The sequence below is a fragment of the Ictidomys tridecemlineatus genome, chromosome 4, assembly GCF_052094955.1.
Source record: "Ictidomys tridecemlineatus isolate mIctTri1 chromosome 4, mIctTri1.hap1, whole genome shotgun sequence".
Taxonomy (NCBI): domain Eukaryota; kingdom Metazoa; phylum Chordata; class Mammalia; order Rodentia; family Sciuridae; genus Ictidomys; species Ictidomys tridecemlineatus.
Window position 1 is genome coordinate 89695385 of NC_135480.1, and position 22998 is coordinate 89718382.

The window sequence follows — 22998 nt, forward strand, 5'->3', positions numbered from 1 at the left end:
ATACTTGGAAACTCAAGATTGAGCAATTTCACTAATGTTACAAAATATTTCAACTGCACATTCAGAATGAAGAATCACATATTTCCACTCTCAGCCCCACTCAAAATTGATTTCAAGAGTTTTCATCATCTTGCTGAAAATTCACTTACATGGATTTTAAATAAAGTATATGTTTTTAATGATATAAAAACAAATAAAAATGAAACAAACCTTAAAATATTTGATTGTTCATCCACAGTTTTTTTTTGTCTTTTAGATGGTAAACCCTACATGCCAACATAATAATACAATTTAATATTCTTTAACAAAATGGAAAAAATACCAAATAAATTCAGACCAGTGGTGTTCAAAGTGAGAATTTTGCATGGCAAAAGGTGTTTAAGATGCATTATTATAGCACAGGGAAAATAGATTAAAATGTTAAAAAATAACTTTTATTCGTATAATAACATGAGTTATGTAAAAAGTAAAACAGCACTAAGAGAATTTTAATGAAAATATCAATAATCTTCATTTTCTCTCCATGATCAAGTTCTGTTACATGCAAAACAATTATTCTTTATCCTTTTAGCTATTTATCTTGAAATTTAACTCCAGATTTCTCTTTATTTGTATATCATTTTAATTTTGTACTTTTCTTTTTAATTTTTACATAAAATAGTGGGGGAGATATATATGTATATATAATTTATAAATAAATACATTGCAGATTAATATAAAAATCCATCTTGATAGGTATTCAAGATTTAAAAACAAAAATTGAGGACAACTGTGATCCAGAGTAGAAACATGAACATACTCTGATCTGAGATATCACCCAGATGTTTAACTAGGAGACAAAAAGAATGGGCACAAAAAGAATGTTTACCTTTTTGAAATATGCTGTATATAAAAAATGCATTTCCTGGCAAGTGCTGAATAAAGGATCTTGGGAAACTGCTATAAAAATCTCTTTGCTAAGAATTTTTTACAACTTATCTGGTATCTTTTAAAAAACAAAAACAACATAAATGTAAAATAGGCACCAGAGTTTGAATCAGATCTCTAGCAAATGCATTGGTATCCAAATTAGCATCAATACTAATTCTCACCCAAAGGCTTTCTTTTATCCTTAATTTAGTCTCCTTCACAAACTCTGGGTAGTATGAGTTAGTGTTATGAATGAGTCTTGGCAGAAGCCATGAGCCACAGGGGAGTAGGCAATTATTAATAGCATAAATACTCACAAATTTATTTCTTTTATATAGAATGCCTGAAGTCTTGTTTCTTTTCTAGCCTGTTGAACTAGAATCAATTTATCATGTGAGGGTTTCTACTATGCAATTTTATTCTCAAATGCTTGCACTAAAGAGAACATCTTCCTTTTTAAAGGCATTTAAACTCTCTCCTACATAGTTCTTAAGCAATACCCATGTATCAGAAAGATCACATATTCAAAAATTGAATTGTAGTTGATTTTATTAAGATTTGTTTAAAAATATTGTATCCAATTTATCTGTAGATATAATGCAATTCTTATCAAAATCCCAGCAAGTGATTTGTGGATATTGATAGAGTGATTCTAAAGTTTATGTGGGGACCAAAAGACCCAGAATAGCCAACCTAATATTAAAAGAGAAGAAAAATGTTTGATGATTTAACATTACCTAATGTTAAGATTTACTATAAGGGGCCAGTATTCAAGACGTGCAGTAGTTGTGAAGGAGTAGACGCTAAGATCAATGGAATACAATAAGAGAACCCAGCAATATACCCCACGTAAATGTAGTTGACTGAAATTTGACAAGGAACGGAGGCAGTACAATGCAGCAGAGTCTGCTCACCCAGTGCTTCTGGAGTGATTGGACAGCCACAAGAAAAAGCATGGGTTTAGACAAAGATTTTATCCCTCACAAAAACCAAAATAGACCATGGACCCAAATGTAAAATGAAAACCTTAAAACTGAACAATAAGAAAGTGAACAACCTAATTTAACAAACAAAATATCCAAAAAAAGATATACAGATGCCAATGATATTCAGTATCAGGATGCTATAACCTAATACCATAGAAGTGGTGGTTTAAACAACAAACAGTTATTCAAGACAGTTCTGGAGGCTGGGAAGCCCAAGATCAAGATACCAACAGGTTTGACATCTGCTAAGGCCACTTGTCCTGATTTTCAAGTTTTCTCATTAAATCTCACGTAATTTAGAGAAAAAATACCTTTCTCATGTCTCTTGTTGTAATGATTCTAATCCCATTCATGAGCTCTCCACTCTCATGACCTAATTGACACTTAAAGGCCATTTTTTTTTAAATACTTTCACATTGGGAGTTAGGACTTCCACATATAAATTTCTGGTAGAATACAAATATTCAGTCCCTAATGTATAGTATTAGGGAATTGCAAATTAAAACAACAATGAAGTCTCAACTGCATACCCATTAGATTGATCAAAATCCAAAACACTGACAACACCCAATGGCTAAAGAGGATCTGGAAAATAGGAACAATGAATGAGACTTCATTGCCACACCAGTTTGGCAATTTCTTATAAAATAAACATACTCTTACCATGTGATCCAGAAATATTACTCCTTGGTGCTAATTCAAATGAATTGAAAACCTACGACCACACGAAAACCTGCATCTGAATGGGTACTGAGGCATTAATTGCAATGGCCAAAACTCAAGACGCAAGGAAGATGCCTCCTGTAGGTGAGTAGAGCAAAAAGTTGTGCCATATCTAGATAATGGAGTGTCACTAGGCAGTAAAAGGAAATATGCTCTCAGGCTCTGAAATGGCATGGGGAAAACTTAAATTCATATCATTAAATGAAAGAATTCAATCTGAAAATTCTACATACTACAAGATTCCAACTACATGACATTCTGAAAAATGCAAAAATATTGGTGTTTGCCAGGGGTCACAGTGGGGGCAAAAAGCAGCATACAGATGATTTTTAGAGCAGAGAACATACTCTTCAGGTACAACATTGGTGGTGCATGACAGGATACATAGGTCCAAACCCATAGCATGTACACCACCAAGAATGAACTCCAGTGTAAATGATGGACTTTGGATGATAAGGATTATCCACTTTAACACTCATGCCATTGTGTTGAGGAGGTCAAAGTGGGGAAGTCTGTGCCTGTTTGGGGAGGGGAGGCAAGAAGACCTAAAACTTCTCTAAATAGTTTACAAATTAAAACTAAAACTAAAAAAAGAAAGTCATATTTCCTTTGGATAGTTCGTCTAGGAAAGAAAAATATAATAAAGAATCCTATTCAAATAATGAGGTCCTATTCAAATAATGTAACCTTCTCTGGTTTTAGAGTAAAAGAGGCAACCTCTCTGGACGTTTATCTGTAGTGTGATCAAAAATGCAACCCCACACTTGAGGGTCATCATAAAATTCAAGGTAAATGGTATGTGTAATAAGCATTAGCCATAGGGAAAACAATGGATTTTAGTTAATAAAGTGAATAATTATTTTGAAAATAATTGCCACTGTGATTGGTTCTCAGTATAAGCTGGATCTTACATGGATATCTAACATTCACATTAGATATGGTATTAAGCAGCTCAGTGCAGTTTTCTCAGATATAAAATAATGACATGCCTAGATGATTTTAAGCTACCTCCTAGCTCTATGATCCTGTGACATTCCAGAGCCTCAGAGCTTTAACTACTTTGTTTTTTTCCAGTTAAAATTCAGGAAAATGCTCATTGCAACTCCTTATGATACATAGGACTGGAGTCACCAAAATTCTTCCAAGACTTAGTCTGTTGTCTAGCTTGAGATACAGCCTGGCTGTCAGGGTATGGGATCAACAACTGGCACTACACTTATTCACGGGGTAGAAGCTTTGGGTATCTAGTGGAAGCCTTAGAATAATATAGAATAATAACAATAATATAAAATAATAACCTGACTCTTGTCCCCTAATTGCTTAAAAGTGTTGATTATACTTTTATATTATAATATTATATTATATTATATATAAAATATATGTATATGTCATATTATAATCAACCAAGTTGTATAATCAATCAAAGTTTTGTAACTCAAAGCCAGGAGTTAAATACTCCACAAGAAAACAAAGCACGTATTTCATTTTTGACTTGTTTTCTGATTATAAATCAGTTCTTTGCACATTTATCAATGATGATGCTCCCTGAGAGTAAATTGGCAATGAATTAGGACATAAGAGATGGGCTTTTTTTTTTTTTTTACTATTGTTTCTGAACAGTCCTTGAACCTATCTGCTGTCTTTACATATCAAGTTTCTCGTGTTTTTATGCATTCCAGAGGGATCACTTCAGGGTCGCCTGTGTTATAGGCAGAAATGTGGTTCAGACACAGTTTTTGCCCTAAAGAGCGAGCAGCCAAGTGAGGCTGATGGGAAGGTAAGTGCCCATGGCCAAGGTAGTGGTGTATGCTATCACCAGGAAGGTAAAAGGTGTTACCAGGGCACAGAGGTGGAGCATCTAATTCCTCCTAAGTGGCTGGGTCTGATATTCAAAGGGTTTGAATATTGTCACTGGGCTATAAAGAATGAAATCAAGCCGAGCAGTCAAAAAAGTGAGCAGGTATCTAGACAGAATTAAAGGAGTTGGAATATTTGCAAACAACTACTATGTGCTGGGTACTTTCCAGAAATGATTTCTAATATTATTAAAATCATGATTACTATTTCCATTTATTGGCCAGGGTTCTAGTTTCAGAGAAGCTTTGCTACCCAGCCAGTCATTCAGCTGAATGTGGCAGTTTATACTTGAACCTGCATAACTCGATGCTTGAGGCTTAAGTGTTTTCAAACACCACACTGCCTCTCTCTATGAAAGCATAAAATTTCATTCTAGCTTCAGACCCTAACCTTTTAATTTTCCAACATGCAGAAATATCACAAATGCTACAGTGCATACGTATGGATCACTTCACTTAATTGCAATCTGTGGTATATAAGCCACTGTATTGGGAGCCTACGGGTTCAAGTTATTGAAAGCATTTTTAAAAACACAGAATAGGTAATGTAAGGAGGCTTCTCACTGTTTTATGGTCATAAGCTTATGTACATCCAACTCTGTGGCTAATTGAAGATTCACTGAGCATCCAGTGTGGGGAGCATTAAATTGTTCTATCTTCCCTAAATTTACCAATAAAAACGAGCCCTTTTATGAAACTTGACTAACTAGTGAATAAATGAGATGTATATTATCTTTTGCTCCTGCCTTAGTCAAATGGATCCTTTCCTAGATGGACAATAATTACACTATTTTGGTAAAGAGTGTGTATTCTGGACTGTTGAGAATTCAGTAAGTACATATCCCATGTGCATGGCACAGAGAAAGGACTTAAAATTTTAATTCTTTTGACCATGAAAAAGACTTACTGCTACCACTTATTATTATGCTAATAAATGAGTTCTCTATAATTAGCCTTCACCACTAAAATCTGGTCACTCTCTGTTAACAAAGGTACAGTTTTCAAATTTATGTGCACTAATTGGTCAATTCTTCAACACAGTACTGATTCAAAGCATTATATAAAATAGTTTGATGTAATCTCCTTAGACAATTTTTTAATTGTTTCCTGTGTTTTGGGGGTTCTATCCAGAAAATCATTAACTATACCCAGTGTCTTAAAACATTTTCCCTATGTTTTCTTCTAATAGTTCAAGAGTTTCAACTCTTATACTTATGTCTTTTATCTGTTTTCTGTTAATTTTTATTTTAAAAAAAGAAAGAAAAGGTTGGCAAGGGTAGTGGGCAAGGGATGATAAAGAGAGATTGAATTTGAATAGTGCATTTATCACACTGATCCCTATTAATATGTACAATTAATATATCTTCATCAAAAATGAAAAATAATTTTATCTATAGTAGTTTCACTACTTCACGAAATTTTGAAGTTTAGAAAAGTAAAGATCTTTGTGTCAAATACCAAACAAAACAATTAGACAACATGAGAAAAAGCAAGAGCTCATTATGCATTTTGAAATATAAGCTCCATAATAATTGAAAATTCTATTTGTTCTGTTCACTGATATCTTCTAAGCAAAAAGAAAAGAATCTGATGCATGATAAGTGCTCAAATAGTATTTGTGAATAATTGAATTAATGAAGAGTCATGTGCTTGCTGGATTTAAGGCTAACTTATAACATGAGTCAAATTAAAAGGGGATCTGTAAAGGTGAACTTTATGAAAAGTTTCATGGAGAGGACTTGAACTGAGCTGGGAAAAAAATGTTTAGGGAAAGAGTAAGAGAAGGTATTCTCTCCAGATCCAGAGAGCCCCAGGAGGGAAGTTTCCAACTGGGTTAAGATCCAGTAGTGAGTTACTTATTTAACAATGTGGTCTTCATCTGTATATACTTTTTAGATATCAAATAGAAGAGGAAAAAAGAGAGATAAAAAGAGTAGCATATTATATGGATTAAGAACACTTCTTTCTGAACACATTCAGATAATAATGAAGTATTGTGAAGCAAATGGGAATCTGTGGAATGTGTATTAGTCATGGAACTCAGTCCAAATGTCAGTTGGTGTAACTTTGGACAAGGCACTTAATATGAGTCACCTGTAGTTTCATCCTGAAAATGAGGTCATTATACATATTTTAAAGGATTTTTGTAAAAATTGATGGAGATAATGCTTGCTAAGTGCCTAGTAGGGCACTTAGTTCTTGGTGCATAATCAATACCTGATAGCTCTGTTTTTTCCCTCCTAGGGTTGTTTTGATGATTTAACAAGATGCCAGCTTCATACAATATTTTCAACACACTAGAAGCACTCCATAGCACCACAAATTCATTTGCTATCAACTTTATGTCATTTAAAGTTCTTTAAAACCTTTTCTTCCACAATTAGAAATAATATAGTTTAAACCAAATCATGCTCTATCTACTTTAAAATCTCACCAATCCTTTTATTCTTATGGTTATCCACTCATTGAAGTATTTTTAAACATCTATAGTATGCAAACTAATTTCTATGATGTACATGCTAGTATACAAAGATGAAATAGTTAACAATCTAATACAGGAATGAAGCTGCAAATGAGTAGGCTACTGGCTATATTAAAAGGTGCTACATGCTTTTACAATAGCAGATAGATATTAATATGTAAATAAAGAGAAGAGTTGTTCTGGGAATTTATGGTGTTTTAACATTTGAGCTAAGTCATGAATGATTAATAAAAACCAAGGATGGTCACATAGGATCCTGCCTCCAAAAGAACCCAATAGTTGGCTTATATTCTGCTGTCACAATCTTGAAATTCTTTACAATGTTGTTTTTTATCTTGTTTTTATCTGAGTGAAGCCCATTGGAAAAATGCAGGATTATATGAGAAGAAGAAATATGCACAAAGTGTGTTTACCATTCTTTACCATCTTGTTCACACAGAATATTGAAATTCATGTTAGCTTTTGATTTTTCAGAATTCATTGATGTTCAAGGGTAGTAAAATTTAAATGCATTATGTTTTGCTTAAGTGGAAACTCTGATATGTTGGGGAAGAAGAAAACAGTATAATTTGAACATTCAGGGAACTCAATCATATACTTTCTTTATCATGTCAATTTCTTATATTAGTCAATCACTAATGCTGAAAATGAAATTAAAGAAGGAAAGGAATAGATAGGAAATCTGGAAATTCCTTTGCCTTTCTCTATGTCCTTACTCATTAGCAAGCTGAAAATAGAGAATGTTAGTCACCACATAGAAATAACTGAGGCCACACACAGATATGCCTGCCCTGATTTGAATATCACACAATGTATGCACGTACTAAAAGATCACATGGCATTCCATAAATATGAACACTTTTATATCTATTTTTAAATTAAATAATAGCAATAACAAGTAGGATAAGTAGTGAATTGTTCTGTGAGCTTATTATTGGGATATGTGCCTTTGGAGAATTAGAATAAAAGAAAGGAGAGCTGGTCATAGAGGAAGCATGCCTGTAATTCCAGTGCCTGGGAGGGTAAAGCAGGAGGATCCTGAATTCAAGGTCAGCCTCATCGGCTTAATGAGGACATAAGCAACTTAAGGAGACCCTTCCTCAAAATAAAAAAAAGACTGAGAATGTGGCTCAGAGTTTAAGTACACCTTGGTTTAATTCCTGATACCAAAAAAAAAAAAAAAAAAAAAAGAAGAAGAAGAAGAAGAAGAAGAAAAATAATCTGTGCAGTGTTTTCCAAGTTCTTTCTTTCAAGAGTAAAATGCATATGCATGCACAAGCTCCCAAATGCAAGTTTTGTAATTTCATGAATTCCTCATGAGTTCAAGATCATTAAAAACAGTGTTTCAAAAACGGATGCATTTGCATTTAAAGTGGTATTGAACAATATAAAGGTGAACAATAAAATTCACTCTAGTCATATAGTGTTTTTATTAATCTTATAACAACATTAAATGGCAAATAAAGTATACTATATCAAGTCCAGGAGGACAGTATGGGAAAAGGAAAAATGCTTTATATATTAGTGCCTTTAATTACACTTTACACTTTTTGTTTTTTTAGATTTTGAACAAGGGGCCTCACATTTTCATTTCTCACTGGGCCTACAATTTACATATATCAATTTAATACAGAAATGTATTGTCTCAAATTTCCATAACACCATGGTACAAAGAGGAGTATGGAGTACAGAGCAACATGCTTTCCAAGACCAAGAATAAGCAGGTGGACAAGGGAAGCCTGGAATTGCTTTAAAATTGACCTCATAGATGTACCATTTTCCTTAGGACTTTCAGAACTAAGAAGTACACTTCAGTATCAGATGTCAACAGAAGTTTATTATCTTTAACCTGAAACAGATCTCTCAAGATTCTAGTAAAGAATGTGGACAAATTATAGAATTTGCTCTGCTAACTCTATTTTATAAATGTAAAAAAAAATAAAATATAACTATAAAATAAAAAGCAAGAGAACTCCCTGGCTCTCAGACTGAATCTTGAAAACTGAGAAAGTGAAGTAGTCCATGACAAGAAAGCAATGTGGAGAATGAGAGACACTGTGCAAATGTGACTGTGTGTGTTGTTATGCTTTTCAACAGCTATAGCAAGTGAATGGTTATCTAACCTTGAAGAGTATGAATCAAATCATTTTAATTAAATGAAATTATTTAATGATATCAAGAACAAGAAGAACTTAGCGCCTTTTTAAGACAAATTGCACAAGGATGCCATATATCAAGACACTGTCAACTTGGAAGTAATATTGTATTCAGATCCTTCTAAGAAAAGACAACCTGTTTCAACCTGATAAAAAAGTATTGATGATTTAATTAATCATTAAAAACCCTGATGATTAAATATTGATCTAAAAAGTAAAGCAGAAGACTATCACCCAACTGTGTAGTGTGGCAAAGTATTTAAAAACAATTTTTCTATAGATTGGATCTCACAATAGCATCTCTTTCCTAGATGTTAATGTATTATACCAATATATATTTGGTGATTAATTATGTAATTTTGCCTGAAAGATGTGAATAAGGAAAGAAGTAATATCTAGCAGTCTGTGAAATTAAACACTGGGCTAAGTACCCAACTTACATTATCTTATTTGATATTCATAACATCAACTAAATTTGAAGGTTCTATCATATGTATTTATAGAAGAAAGACTAAAGCAAGACTGGCTTTTGTATGTTAGAAAGTATTTGGTGTTAAATTGTCAATTCTACTACTGAAGTCCTTAACCTGGTCTATTTAAAGCAAATTGTTATAATTTCCACTTCACTTTAAAATATCTGTGAATACATTACTTGTAAACATGAATATGACTAAGTATGAGAATAAGTCTATTTCTTGTAGAATTATATAATCGTTCACTTCTGTAGATTACTAGGACATTGATATAAAAGAATAAGCTAGCAATCAGAGCACATGTTCAGAAGGAAGCAGGGAGGAATGTGAGGATGAACCGGAAAAAAAATTTGCCTAAAAATTCGAATTTATAACAACAAAATTTCTCTTAACGGAGGAGTCCTGAGGACTATTGGGAAATCCAGTGGAAAAGAGGCTGTAGTGAGAGAGTCCATTTCAGGTGAGAAGTTCCAGTTCACTGGTTCTTACTTCTGAGGTACTCCCAAGATCAGGCCCCCCTCAAAGCAAAGAGCTTCCCAGATGGTGTCTGCTGTGGGACTTGGAGAATCTTATGTGCCTGCTTGTGCTCACAGGTGCCCTGTAAGCCACAACATAGCTCACAGGAATATTTGAAATTTAAACTGGAAACCAAATGAAACAATCCGCTCCCTTTCTTTATTGTTGTTGTTGTTGATGGTGATTCCTTGTAAAATGGGGATTTAAAAAAAAAAAAAAAACTTAAAGCCATGCTTCTGAACTTTGTATCTTCTGGAATTTGTTTCCTGTCTTAAGTGTTTGCTTCCTTCCAAAATTATCATAAGTAAATATATAAACAAACTGTAAATTGTAAAGGTTTTTATCCTATAGTTTGGGTCTCATTTCTATACTTAGTATTTTTCATATGTAGTTTATTTTTATCTTAAAACAAGAATAAGAATGTGGCATTATTTCCCTTCTGAAATGGCTAATTGTCACAAAATGATTTATTGAATCATCTATCTTTTCCCTGCAGATGTTAAGCACCCGTTTCATCATATGCTTAATCTCTGTATGGTTCTGGATCTATTTCTGGACATTTGATTCTGTTCCATTGGCCATTAATCTATTCCTGGATGATAGCATGCTGCTTTTATTATTGTGGCTTTATTATTAATTTAAATATGTGGGAGAGCTACTCCCTCATCATTAGCCAGAAATAGTCTGAAAAAGAAGAATTTTTACAAGATTGCTTTTTTGCATTTGCACTCCATACCAACTTTCTCTGAGATTCTTAAAATTTTTGACATACTCCACTAAATGGTGATGTTTATTACATTAAGCTTAGGAACTTCTTCAGTTTAGTTTTTTTTAAAAAAATATGTAATCCTGTATGGTCCTTATGGAAAAATCATATCATATCTTTGTTCAATGGTTGGATTTGTTGTAGTTGTTTGGTTTGGATTGGTTTTGGTTTTGTTTGTTCATTTTTTCTGTGATGCTGGGCATTGAACCCAGGGATGCTCTGTCACTAAACTATACCTGCAACCCTTTTTGATATTTATTTTGAGGCAGGGTTTAAGTTGCCCAAGCTGTACTCAAACTTGTGTTCCTCCTGCCTCAGATTCTTAAATCCACGGGTTATGGGCATGTGTCACCATTTCTAGTCTGTTTTAAAGTTTTGATCTCTATTTATGTATGCACTATCCTCCTCCCCTATATGGAAGAAGACAAATTGTTACATGTAGGATTAAATATATGTGTGTAAGCAAAGGCAATCAGGCATAAGGAGAGACATAGATAAAACCCACGTAGGAAGGAACTCAAAGCAGTCCATTTTCTGTTCTGTGGTCAGCCTCCCTTCTCTTCTTTCAACTCATGAGTGGTAAATAAAGAGCTATTTGTTTAATCCTTTCTGAGTAGTTTGTTTCTACCATAAGACTGAAGGTCAGGATAAATGTAAGCTCTTAATTAAATATATAGCAGCAAACCCTCAAAACTTGACTTAACCAAGAGTAACAGAAAACAAAGTGTTGTTGATTTTATCAAGAGTGTTAAAGCCCAGGAATATCTAAGAGCAATGCATTAAGAATTATTTCCAGGGATATTACTATGCCTGTGTGTTTGTATTTTAAAATACATAATATTATATTCCTTTAAAAACATGTTAATATGTAATCCTATATTACAGATGTAGTGATATTCTTATGTTGTGTAAAACAATTCTGTAGATCCCAATGGAAGCATCTGTGCCATGTACAAACTTCTTCTTTCAATTGCCCCTTAATACACAGGGGCAGTGTGGTCAATTAAACTGTAGTGGATAGCTGACCTAAGCTGAGCCACTCACAGTACATTCCTAGGGATTTTGAACTTGGAATAGATATAAAGTAAGTTTCTCTGGGTGGTTTTATATGTAAAAGATGAGCTCATAAGTTCAGGAATCCTTTACACTTTCCAAATGAACTATAGAAGTGGAGCCACAGAGAACTCTGGCAGGAACAGACAGGAGCCAAAGAGCACTGGGGAGACTCCAGATGGTTTCATAAGTCCCTGATCTCAGTAACTGTCTGAATTCTAGCTTTTTTTTTTCCTTGCTCTTTTTCCACTAAGCCCTTCACTTCTCTTTTGTTTGGCTTAAACTAGCTATGACTTGTAATCAAGAGTCCCAGGTAAAACTAGGAAGTAGTTCAATCAATAGCCTTTCAGGCTGGATGTAATTCTCCAACCTGTGATTTGGGAAAATTGCCTTTTCTAATCTTTTGAGCGTCTTCAAAAGTAAAACGGGAACTAAAGATCTGCCTTAATAATTCTAAAGAAGGTTACAGACTATCTTGTGTGCTGATGTGTCCCACCAACTTTAGGAGCCAAATGTTAAATTTTCAAAAATGTTGCCAATTTGTTAAGATTGTTGATAGCCTAAACTCAGGGTAGGGATATTTACACATCAAACATTGGCAAATGCTGTTAAAGAATTTTAGGCTTTCTTCCTCTCCCACTACTCATTATAATACTGATATAAAGCACCCAGCATGTGAATATGACCTGAACCCACGTAAGTCCTCAATAAAGTAGTATTATTATGAGAAAAGTAGACCGTGTCCTGAGTCAACGAATTGAAGCAATCTATTTGTATTATGAGAACATATTCCAAGTGTCATTAACAAACTGGGAAGCCATGTTCACCTTAGTTTATTCAATCTCTAAAAGGGTGCGTTAGTTTGAGTCTTCCAAGAAACAGACACCAAGTACAAATTGAGTATGCAAGGATCTGCATCTCCTTTAAGAGTGAAGGAGGGAGAGATAAGGGCAGGTGGGAGCTTTCAAGACAGCAAGTCTCTAAGGAAGGTGTGGTCAAGCCTTCTAGCCTTGGTGGGCCTTCAGAGCAGGCAAGTTTCCAGAAACAGGCCTGCATTAGTATCAGTGCAGTGGCAGCTACTGGCCAGGAGCAGCCAGGGGAAGTGAGACCTCAACACCAAGACAGAATCCATACTAGAGCTCGGCTTCCATTGGGCCTTTGCTGACTGAAGCCCCCATCAGTGGGCTCCAGCCAGATACTTTCTTTGAGCTGCTAAGAGCAAGGAGAATTTTCAAGCATCCTAGCTTTGCCAATATTATAGCTGTTCTTAAATTTAATATGCTTAAAAATCAATAGTAGTTGTGATTAAGTGGTAGATTCTTGGGTTCCTGACCATAAACTTAAATTTTAAATATGAGAAAATTCTGATATAGTACAATAGTAAGACAAAACCAACCAAAGCACATTTTTTAGGGAATGTTTTCCTTAAAATTATTATTTTAATTACTTATCTTCTTAGAAGATTATATAGTATGTACTGTAAAATAGTAAAATTTCTGGGAGACATACAGGAAGGTAAAGAGAAACAAAAACTATTCAGAGCTACGACATTCTTATGGTATGACCATGCTTATTTACACTCAATTTCTAATGTACTTACCAGGACAAGAATCCAGGGTGTTTGCTTCATTACACTGCTATGATTTCTCAGAATGCTTGGAATGGAACCACCACTTGACCCAGTTATCCTACACCTTGGTTTATACCCAAAGGACTTAAAATCAGTATATTACAGAGACCTAGCCACATCAGTGTTAATAGCATTTCAATTCACAATAACCAAACTATGGAACCAACCTAGGTGCCTTTCAACAGATGAAAGGATAAAGAAAATGTGGTATGCATACACAATAGAATATTCCTTAACCTTTAAGAATAATACAATTATGGCATTTACAGGTAAATGGATGGAGCTGGAGAATATCATGCTAAGTGAAATAAGCCAATCACAAAAACCCAAAGGCCAAATGTTTTCTTTGATATGTGGATGAGAATTCACAATAAGGGGGTTGGGCTAGGGAAGAATAGAGGTATTTTGGATTAGGCAGAGGGGAGTAAAGGGAGGGGAGGTGGTATGGGAGTAGGAGGGGTAGTTGAATGAATCAGACATTATTACCCTATGTGTACATAGGATTGCACGACCAGTATTATTCTATATACGTACAATCAGAAGAATGAGAAGTTATACTGCATTTATGTATAATGTGTTACTTATGTATGATGGGTCATTTCTTTGCTTCATCCCCTCCCCCCCCCAAAAAAAAAATTTCTTCCTTCCTTTGCTTTTGCTAGTGATCTTTTGGTCATTATGGTCTGTCATTAAATGAGTTTGTGAAACGACAGGTTGAACAAAATTTAATAGCTTAATTTACTTACAGCCTCTGACCCTTTTAACATATTTCTTAAGCAAGTGACTCTTTGAGGTATTTATGTAATATGATGTGATTTCAGACTAGTGGTCCAGAGAAAAGCTTTTGTGAAAGCTGATCTGACCTTATTTTCTGCCATTCCTCATAGTAACCAGGGCTTCCAAACACACATCCTCCATGCATTCAGGTAGTCATCGTGTTTGTATCTTTACCAGGCTCTTCCCTCATGCAGATTAATATGCACATTTTTAATATAACATTGGTGATGGAAAAGGAGGTGATAGGTGTGTTTGTAAGGCACCTTAGACTCAGTCAGCCCCTCTCCCATCTTTTCAGTGAGGAGTCTATAACTGTGAGAAGCTTCTTGCAAATTGCCAACCAACAATGACATCGACTTGATTCTTTATTGCCTGTTTTGTTGATAGTCTAAGAATGCTGCCTCTTGATTCTATTACATTTAGCACTTTTCTAATTGGTTGATCTGATTAAATCTTAGCTCCCATAGAAGACTATATATATTTCAAGAACAAGTTCTTGATGTTATTTATGTTCTTGATGTTACTCAGGAGAATGTAATGTGTTATGTATGAAGTAAGGTTTGCTAAACTAAAAAGTAGTGGTGGGGAAGGGTCTGGGAAGATTCAGGAGCCAAGAATGTAAGCTAAGGATCTCAGAAACTGAGAGGAGGACACAATCCAGGTAAAGTCTAGTTAAGCAGAAAGAAGAACCACACCAAAATAGGTAGCCCAAAGTGTACAATGGATCATGTAAATGTCTTTTTAATGTTGCTTGAATGGTTCCATTTTGCATTATGCTGTGAAATCTTTCACTGTTGATAGACATTCATTAATTGCAACACTTGGAAAATAGGCTTTTTTCTACAATGGTTTAAAATACTTCAAACCAGTAGAGACTTCTAAAATATCAAATCCTATCACTACTATATTTCTTGAGACCAATAGCATCTGTCTCTATGTATACAAATCTACAATATGTGTTCTTAACATATAATGAAGAGTTACAATCTACCTCTGTTTATAGGAGCTATGAAATAGTATGCCCATGGGTGTGTAAGAACTGAAGAGTGAATACGAAGATAAACTGAAGGAGTTTTTAAATTGAGAAGCTATATGTAAAAGAAAAAGGCTAACACATTGTTGACCGATGTATTTATTTTGAAAATGGAAACTAGAAATTATTACAGCTTCAATGTGTTATCCCCATAATAGCTCAGCTGACAGCACAGTGTCTATGTGATAAGTGCCTCAGTGGAAGGTGAAGCAAAAGTCACTTAGAACAACTCCTAAGTGAGGAGTTCGGTACAGCTGACAGTTCTAAAAACAGTGAAGGGTCAATTTTGTGCACTTCAGCTCATTTTATTTAAGAGGCTAACTCTCTACGAAGGAGACAGATAGATAACCTTCAAAAGGTTTCCTTAAACATACTCACGCAAGACACATTCACTTTGTGAATTAGAAGTGACTCTATGTAGAATAAGGTCACATAAACCCTAAATGAAATGTTAAGGATAAAATGAGATTAAAAATACAGTACTTGAAACTGGGTGTGGGGGTACATATCTGCAATCCCAGCTGCTTGGAAGGTAGAGACAGGAGGATCAGTAATTGGAGGGCAGGCTCAGCAATTTAGTGAGACCCTGTCTCAAAATAAAGTTTTTAAAAAAATGGGATGTAGCTCAGGGGGTAGAGTAACCCTGAGTTCAATTTCTTCTATACACAAGAATGTAGTGTTTGACAGGGAATTCAGAATTATACTCATTCTGTCTTCCTGTCTTCCCCCATGCCCTAGATGTGTTCATGTGGATCCACTTGGCACAATCCATGGTGATGGAGGGCTACTGAGTATGAGATGGGACCTGGACACCAGTGGTAGCTGCTGGGGGCCAGAGCTCATCTTGCTAATCTATCGGTTCTGCTCACAAGAAAAGATTCTCATGAACTGGGTTGAACTATTTGCAGGACTTCTTCTACCTAAACTACACATTTTCAGTGAGTGGAAAGGTTATTCTCCCAAGGCCTCACTTAAATTTTGAATTTCACCATTTTCAGTGGCGAAAAGAGTTGTGTCCATACGAAGGAGTGAATTAAACACTAGTGGAAGGAGACACTAGTGGTAGCACTTCTGACTTTTGTCAAAGCCTTATGCATGTTCCTCCTGGTGAGGGGAGCCTAGCTCCAGAGACTGATCATATCAGCACTTCTGACCTCAGTCAATGAATGGGAGAACTCTAGACAGTGCTGGGAAGGCTGTGCTCCAGAATCCTCCTTGTGAGCAAAATGTGAAAAGGAGCAGAAAAGAAGGAAACATGAATCCCCTTTCTCCAAAGGGCAGCTCTGTTGTCCCTAAAGCAAAGGGGACAGTAAAACCATGTCCCTGAATGCCTCTTTTCTCTTCCCACCTAGAGAAGTTATTGGAACAACAAAGACAAGCCTAAATCACGATGTCCAGATACATGTAACCTTGAAAGACGCTTTCTCTTATGCCCAAAGGGATCTAGGGCATGTGGTATTACCTGTAGAAAGCTAATTTCTTACACATATGCCAAGACACTTGTTCCTTGGGATTCTGATCATAAAAGCAAGTTAATGCTGGTGATGTCACTGATTCTGCAGTCTAACCTATAAAACCCTCTGGGAGGGGAGATAGGTGGAACTGAGGGCACTGTGCAAAGGATGGACATCACTTATGCCACTGGCTATCCCTGGACAAAACACCACAAGGGAGAGGAGATTCTGAGACAGAGGTGCTATCTGTCAGTTTGTTGCTAAACAACTCTTTTAGGAGCTGACCCTGATAGCTTGTATGCTTTCCCCCAGTAAATCACATGTCTCCCATGCTGTGTCCAGGCACTTCATTTTGGCCTGTTTGCAATTTACCCCACTGCCCTAGCACATCTGGGCTGTAGATGGGACAGTGATGCTGAATAACAATGAAGTGTGACTTTATTAAATGTTTTTATAATCATCTAGTTTTTTTAAAATAAAATCCTTGTAAACAATCAATGCTAATCATAATCACTAGTCTAAGATGTTAGTTTAAACATTTTAACACCACATATTTATTCCTGAAAAGTAGGCCTGTATTTGAAAGTTTAAGTCAGTCTTACAATGTTCTACTCATTCCAGTGTTTTCTGGTAAAGAGAAGCAAAGAGAAAAAGAGGAAGAGAGAAGGAAAGCTAAAAAAAGGATGTAAGAGAGAAGGCGAGAAAGAGAAAAGTGAGAGGGAGTGGAAAAAATACCTGGGGGAAATAATTGTTACAAGTTCAATCAGTAACTTAAACATTCCAGTGTTTAGAGTAAAACCAATACTTTGAATAAGTATCACACCATGAAACAGAACCTTGTCGATGTTTGGTTTTTGTCATTCACACAAATAAGGTACCAAGGGATTTGGTAGTCATCAGACTAGAGCCCAAGAGCCTCAGTGATATTATGACCTCAAAAGTATTTTTCTTGGTTTGAGAGAGGAAGATAAATGTTTTGCTTCATATTTCTCTTCAACCAAACCTGTTAAATGACTTAAAATGACCCAATCTCCTACTTTTCTCCTCCTTAGGGCCCTCTCTAATGCCTAGCAACATCCCAGGCTTAAGTTTGTTTGAGTCTGAAAAGAACTCTCCAAGGAGATTGACTTTTGTCTTTAAGTGAAATGGTATTACTTCAACTTATTCAGAAGTTGTCCTTCATATTTCTGGCACTTTGAGAAGTAGGTAGGACTTAGGAGTTATACATATATAATAGAAATAATAGTTAACATTTATTGTCGACTTACTATGGGCTACATTCTTTACAAAGAGCAAATCATTTAAACCTCACCATGCAGTAAGTACCATGATAATCATGTTCCGGTTGAATAAAATTGCAACCCACTTTTAGCACTTGGTTGAGTTCATGTTGCTAGGCACGTAAAGAGGCAGGGTTTGAACCTGCCACGTGTGCTTATCTCTGAAGCATTATGATATTCTGTCTTCTTATAGATGGGCGAATCGTGACTGAGGATCAATTATTTCTTTGGGACATAGCTCAGAAGAAGTTTTGGGGTGTATCAGCTTTGACCCTTGCTTCATTAACATACTTGTGGAGAAGCAATGCATAAACTGTTTTTGCTAGAGCGGTTTTCCCTGGAAAGAGTAAAGGAAATAAATTTTAAGATGTAAGTAGAGGTCATAGTCAAAGCCTTTTTAAGACATGCTGAAGTGTTTGCATTTTATCTTTTACATTGGGAGGAGTAAATAAATAGCAGAGTGGTAAGAACAATTTGGAGAAATAAGAAGATAAGTGTTTGCCCTATGGATTAGAGAGGGGAAACTTGAAGAGAAAAAGACGCTGTCAATATAAATCAGGGATCAAGTGACAAGACTGGTGTACATTTGGTAGGAGTTGATGGAAAAGGAAAAGAAATGACAGGTGAATGGTCTTTCATGAAGGAAATATTCTTTTAGCCAGTCAGTGACCCACATAAATTATGTCTGATTTCCATGCCTGTTAAAGTTCCCATGATTAATGGTGCCACTGCACCTAGGCTTCTGGAATACAGTTGTGAAAATACCAAAGTGTTCACACTCTCCTCTTGTCTTGACCAAGGTCCTGGCTCTCATCTGCTCTGTACCCTAACTGCTAATCTCTCCAGAAACGTTTTTTTATAGATCTGTGGTTGAATCTGTCTAGAAGGGTTGAGCCAAATACGATGAAAAGAATCATGTTGTGTAAATCACTCACAGACTTGTCTTTATCCCTTTTCCTCAGCTGTCTGATTTTTCAGAAACTATAGGAAAACAAAGCAAAGGAAAACTTTATATTCATTTGAAACACCATAATAAAATATGCCAATCCAGCCCTTGAGGGTATGTTTACAAGTGATTAGTCAGAACTAATGCATGTCCGTGTGCAGAAAACTTAAATACATGCTGAACACGCTCAATGCCCATCAGTTCTTTGAACAGCCTGGAGCTACCATCTTTGTGCTGCTATTGCCTCCCTGCCAGCTCCAGATGTGAGTCATATCTTAAGAGTCATCTTTACCTGCTTTCAGCTGCTGTTTCCCAGTTGTGAGGCATCTGGAAAGCCCAACTCTTCATTCTGAACTAATGCTGACTACTCTAGTTATTGACATCACAGCCAACTGGCCTCTGCCATGATCACAGAGTGATGTCTCAATAACTCTGCTTCTACCTCTTGGACTTTCATAAAACCCAAGCAGTTTTTATAGGACTTCCAGTTCTTTTCCTTCCCTGGGCACCATGATTGGGCATTGGTACTAATATTTCTGACTTAAACAATAAACTGGTCGCTGATCCTTTCACAAACAGCCTACTCTTCGACAGCCGTTTGTGATCTGGCTGCTGCTCAGCTCACCAGTATCATGTGTGCATAATGAATTACTTGTAATTCTGATAAATCCCCATGACCTTTCTCACCCTAGAATTTAGCATGTACTATTTCTCTGCATAAAATATGTTTTACTTCCATTTTCTCTGTTACCTTAACTGTTAAGGTGTATTGTGTCTTAATGTAGATATTGCTTCATCTGAGAAGATGTCCCTGACCACCAAGACTTTGATTTCTATATTTCCATGCTTTCATAGCAGCCTGTATTTATAGGTAATAAAGAGCTTTAAAACGTTAAGAATTTCACAGATCTTAGTTCAAATCTGAACACTGCCACTCAATAGCTATGTAAACTTGGAAAGTTTCTTGATTTCTTTTAGATATACTTTCTAGACAACTGAAAAAATAATCCCTACATCATAGATTTATGACATCAAGGATAAAATACAGATGTACAAACTGTACGTAGTTCCTGGAGCTGTGGTTTTTAGGCAGTATTCCATCACTATCTTTTTAATGAATATGAAAACACTAGTATCAACCGGCAATAAACATGAGCTGCTTATAACATAGCCTCTCTGCTTAGTCACAGTTCCTAAGTACTGAACATGTTTAGTGCAAAGACTTTGGGAGACATTTAAGTAGGAGAAGAAAATAGAGAAATCTCTGCATTTAAATCTCTCTAACTGCCCAGTCCTCACCTCCAAGGTAGGCAACTCTGTCAATGAGCCCAATCATACCCAAAGAATTAAGTGGCATAAAAGTTTAGGGAGGTGTAAAGATATTTGCCTACACCCTTTGATTTTACAACAGCTTATTTTTAAATTCATAGAATACTGTGTTTTATTATACCAGGGCCCCTCGTCATTCTCATTTATAACCCAGAGTGCACATGCATCCACTATGTGGAACATGCAGATTTGACTTTACCTCCAGGAAGACAGAAATCCAAATCCTGAGCAGTCCTAGGACTTCTGATTTGTATGTGGTCACCTGTAGATTTCTACCGCATTTCAGGCATTTTTGTCCAGAATCTTTTTTTTTTTTTCAAATTGAAACTGGTCTGAAATAATACATCAACTTCCCATAGTTTTTCTAATGTCAGCAGACAGAGTAGTTTTTCTGCATACAAAGGATGGATAAAATTATTTGATATTGATAAAGCATTTGTTTTTTTTTTGTCTAAGGAACCAAGCAAATATTTTATTATTTATTCTTGCAACTGATTAGAGGACTTTTAAAATAATAAGTTAGTATTAATTATATATAATTTAGCATTAATAAGAAAGTCAGCAATGTATTTAAAATACCTCCAATCTGCTGTGATATTTCTTTTAAGGATGTTAATAAATTCCAATATTTATTCTAAAAATCAATACAATAAATATCCCTATTCAAGAATCTCTATTAAAGAAACATTTGTTCCCTGCATCTCATTCTGAGATATTTCAGTATAATAAAATAGATTAGACTTCATCTTTGCTAAAACTATTAATATATCATTTAATAGGACCAGGTATATATTCAAAGTTACATGTGGTTAAGTACTTCTAGTTTTTCTCTTTGTATCATATTCCTAACATAGATGTGTTCTGAGATTTTTAGCACCTACCTATTTTTTTTTTAAATTGTGCTGGGGTTCCAAACCCAGGGTCTTATTCATTGTAATTATGACCTCTCCCACTGGACTCTTTCCTGACCTTGTATTTAACCTTTTAAACAGAGATGTAATGTTATTATTTTTAATATTTGATACCAAGAAATATTACCAAACTGTTGGGAGGTTCTTAACAATACTGACATTATGATTGTGGATATGAAAATTCCCATGATATGAAAGGGAAAATAAAACTATCACAAAACTATCAAGAAAGATTATGCAAGAATTTGAAAATTAGTCCCAATGTGCTTTCCATAAAAGTTGTTGTGGTTGACAGAAATTCTAAAAATGACCCTTAGGATGCTTTATCTTAGTCATAAAAACCCAGGCCTATGAGGAAATATCCCTCTTGATTATGTAGCATCACACCATTGACTTTAATATAGGGAGAGCATCTAGATGGTCAAATCACATGTGTCTCTATAAAAGCAGAAAGTGTTCTGTAGTTGGTGGCAGAAGAGGAAGGCAAAGAGGTTAGAGGAGTAAGGACTTAATGCATTTCTATTGGCTTGGAAGTGGAGGCAGCCACATGAGAAGGAATGAGATTGGCGTCCAGAAGCAGAAAGTGGTTCTCAGATGATGGCGACTGCGACATATCTGCAGCTAAAAGATGTTGAATTATGCCAACAACCTTAATGAGCTTGGGAAAAAAATAATTTTAAGTTTCCAGAGTCCCATAAATTTGGTTTTGTGAGAATAGGAATTCAAGAATTCAGTCCAGTCTACTTGGACTTCTGCCCCACATGACTGTGATATCTTAAATGGGTACTGTTTAAAGATGCTAAGTTTGTGGTAATGTGTTACAGCAACAGTAGTAAATAGAATCAGTATCTGTATCTACCATGTAACACCATCTCTTTTATGTATATACGTCCCTTAGAGTCAGTCTATTCCTTTAATAACACTTCCAACTTAAACTTCAAAAGTTATGTCTAACATCAAAACTAATACAAATATTGATTCCTTAAATAACTAGTAAAATAAAACTACTACTACTTCAAAATACTAATAATTACATTGTTTACACATGTAGACATATAAATGCTTATCATGTGCTATGAAGTAATCAGGCCCTGATTATAAAGATTCTGATTTAATGAGTTTGAATGAAAGTATGGATCTGTGTGTTTGTATACTTCCTCATATAGTAATCTTCTCAGGTCATGTTTTTGTCAGGTTTTTCACTGCTGCAACCAAAAGACCTAACAAGAACAATTTTAAAGGAGGAAAAGTTTATTGACATTTCACAGTTTCAGAGATCTCAGTCAACAGATGGTCAACTGCATTGCTCTGTATCCAAGATGAGGTAGAATCTCATGGCAGAATGGTGTGGCAGAGGAAAGCAACCTAGAACATGGCGAGAGAGAGAGAGAGAGAGAGAGAGAGAGAGAGAGAGAGAGAGAGAGAGACAGCACTCCACTCACCAGAGACAAAATATATACCTCAAAGGCATACCAACAATGACCTACCTCCTCTAGCCACATCCTACTTGCTTGTTATTACACACAGTTGATTCATTCAACTGGATTAATGAATGCATTGTTTAGGTTAAAGCCAATCATTCACCTCTGAACTTTTTTTGCATTGTTTAATCATGAGTTTTTCAGGGTTATCTTATATCTAAACCATAGCAGCTCAAGATTCAGAAACCAATAGTTTAGGTATGGTTATGGGATGAATTGTTTCTTCCTAAAATTTAC

General features: G+C 35.4%; 1 long non-coding RNA gene across 2 annotated transcripts; it reads left to right on the plus strand.

The window, feature by feature from the left end:
• The first annotated feature begins 661 nt into the window (after positions 1-661).
• On the plus strand, positions 662-11470 carry LOC144377176 (uncharacterized). 2 transcript variants are annotated; one of them, XR_013437866.1, is made up of 3 exons: positions 662-2702; positions 4298-4395; positions 8519-11470. It is a non-coding gene; the product is annotated as an uncharacterized LOC144377176 (long non-coding RNA). The 2 variants fall into 2 exon arrangements; XR_013437865.1 differs by having other exon boundaries at positions 4298-11470.
• Positions 11471-22998: the final 11528 nt, after the last annotated feature.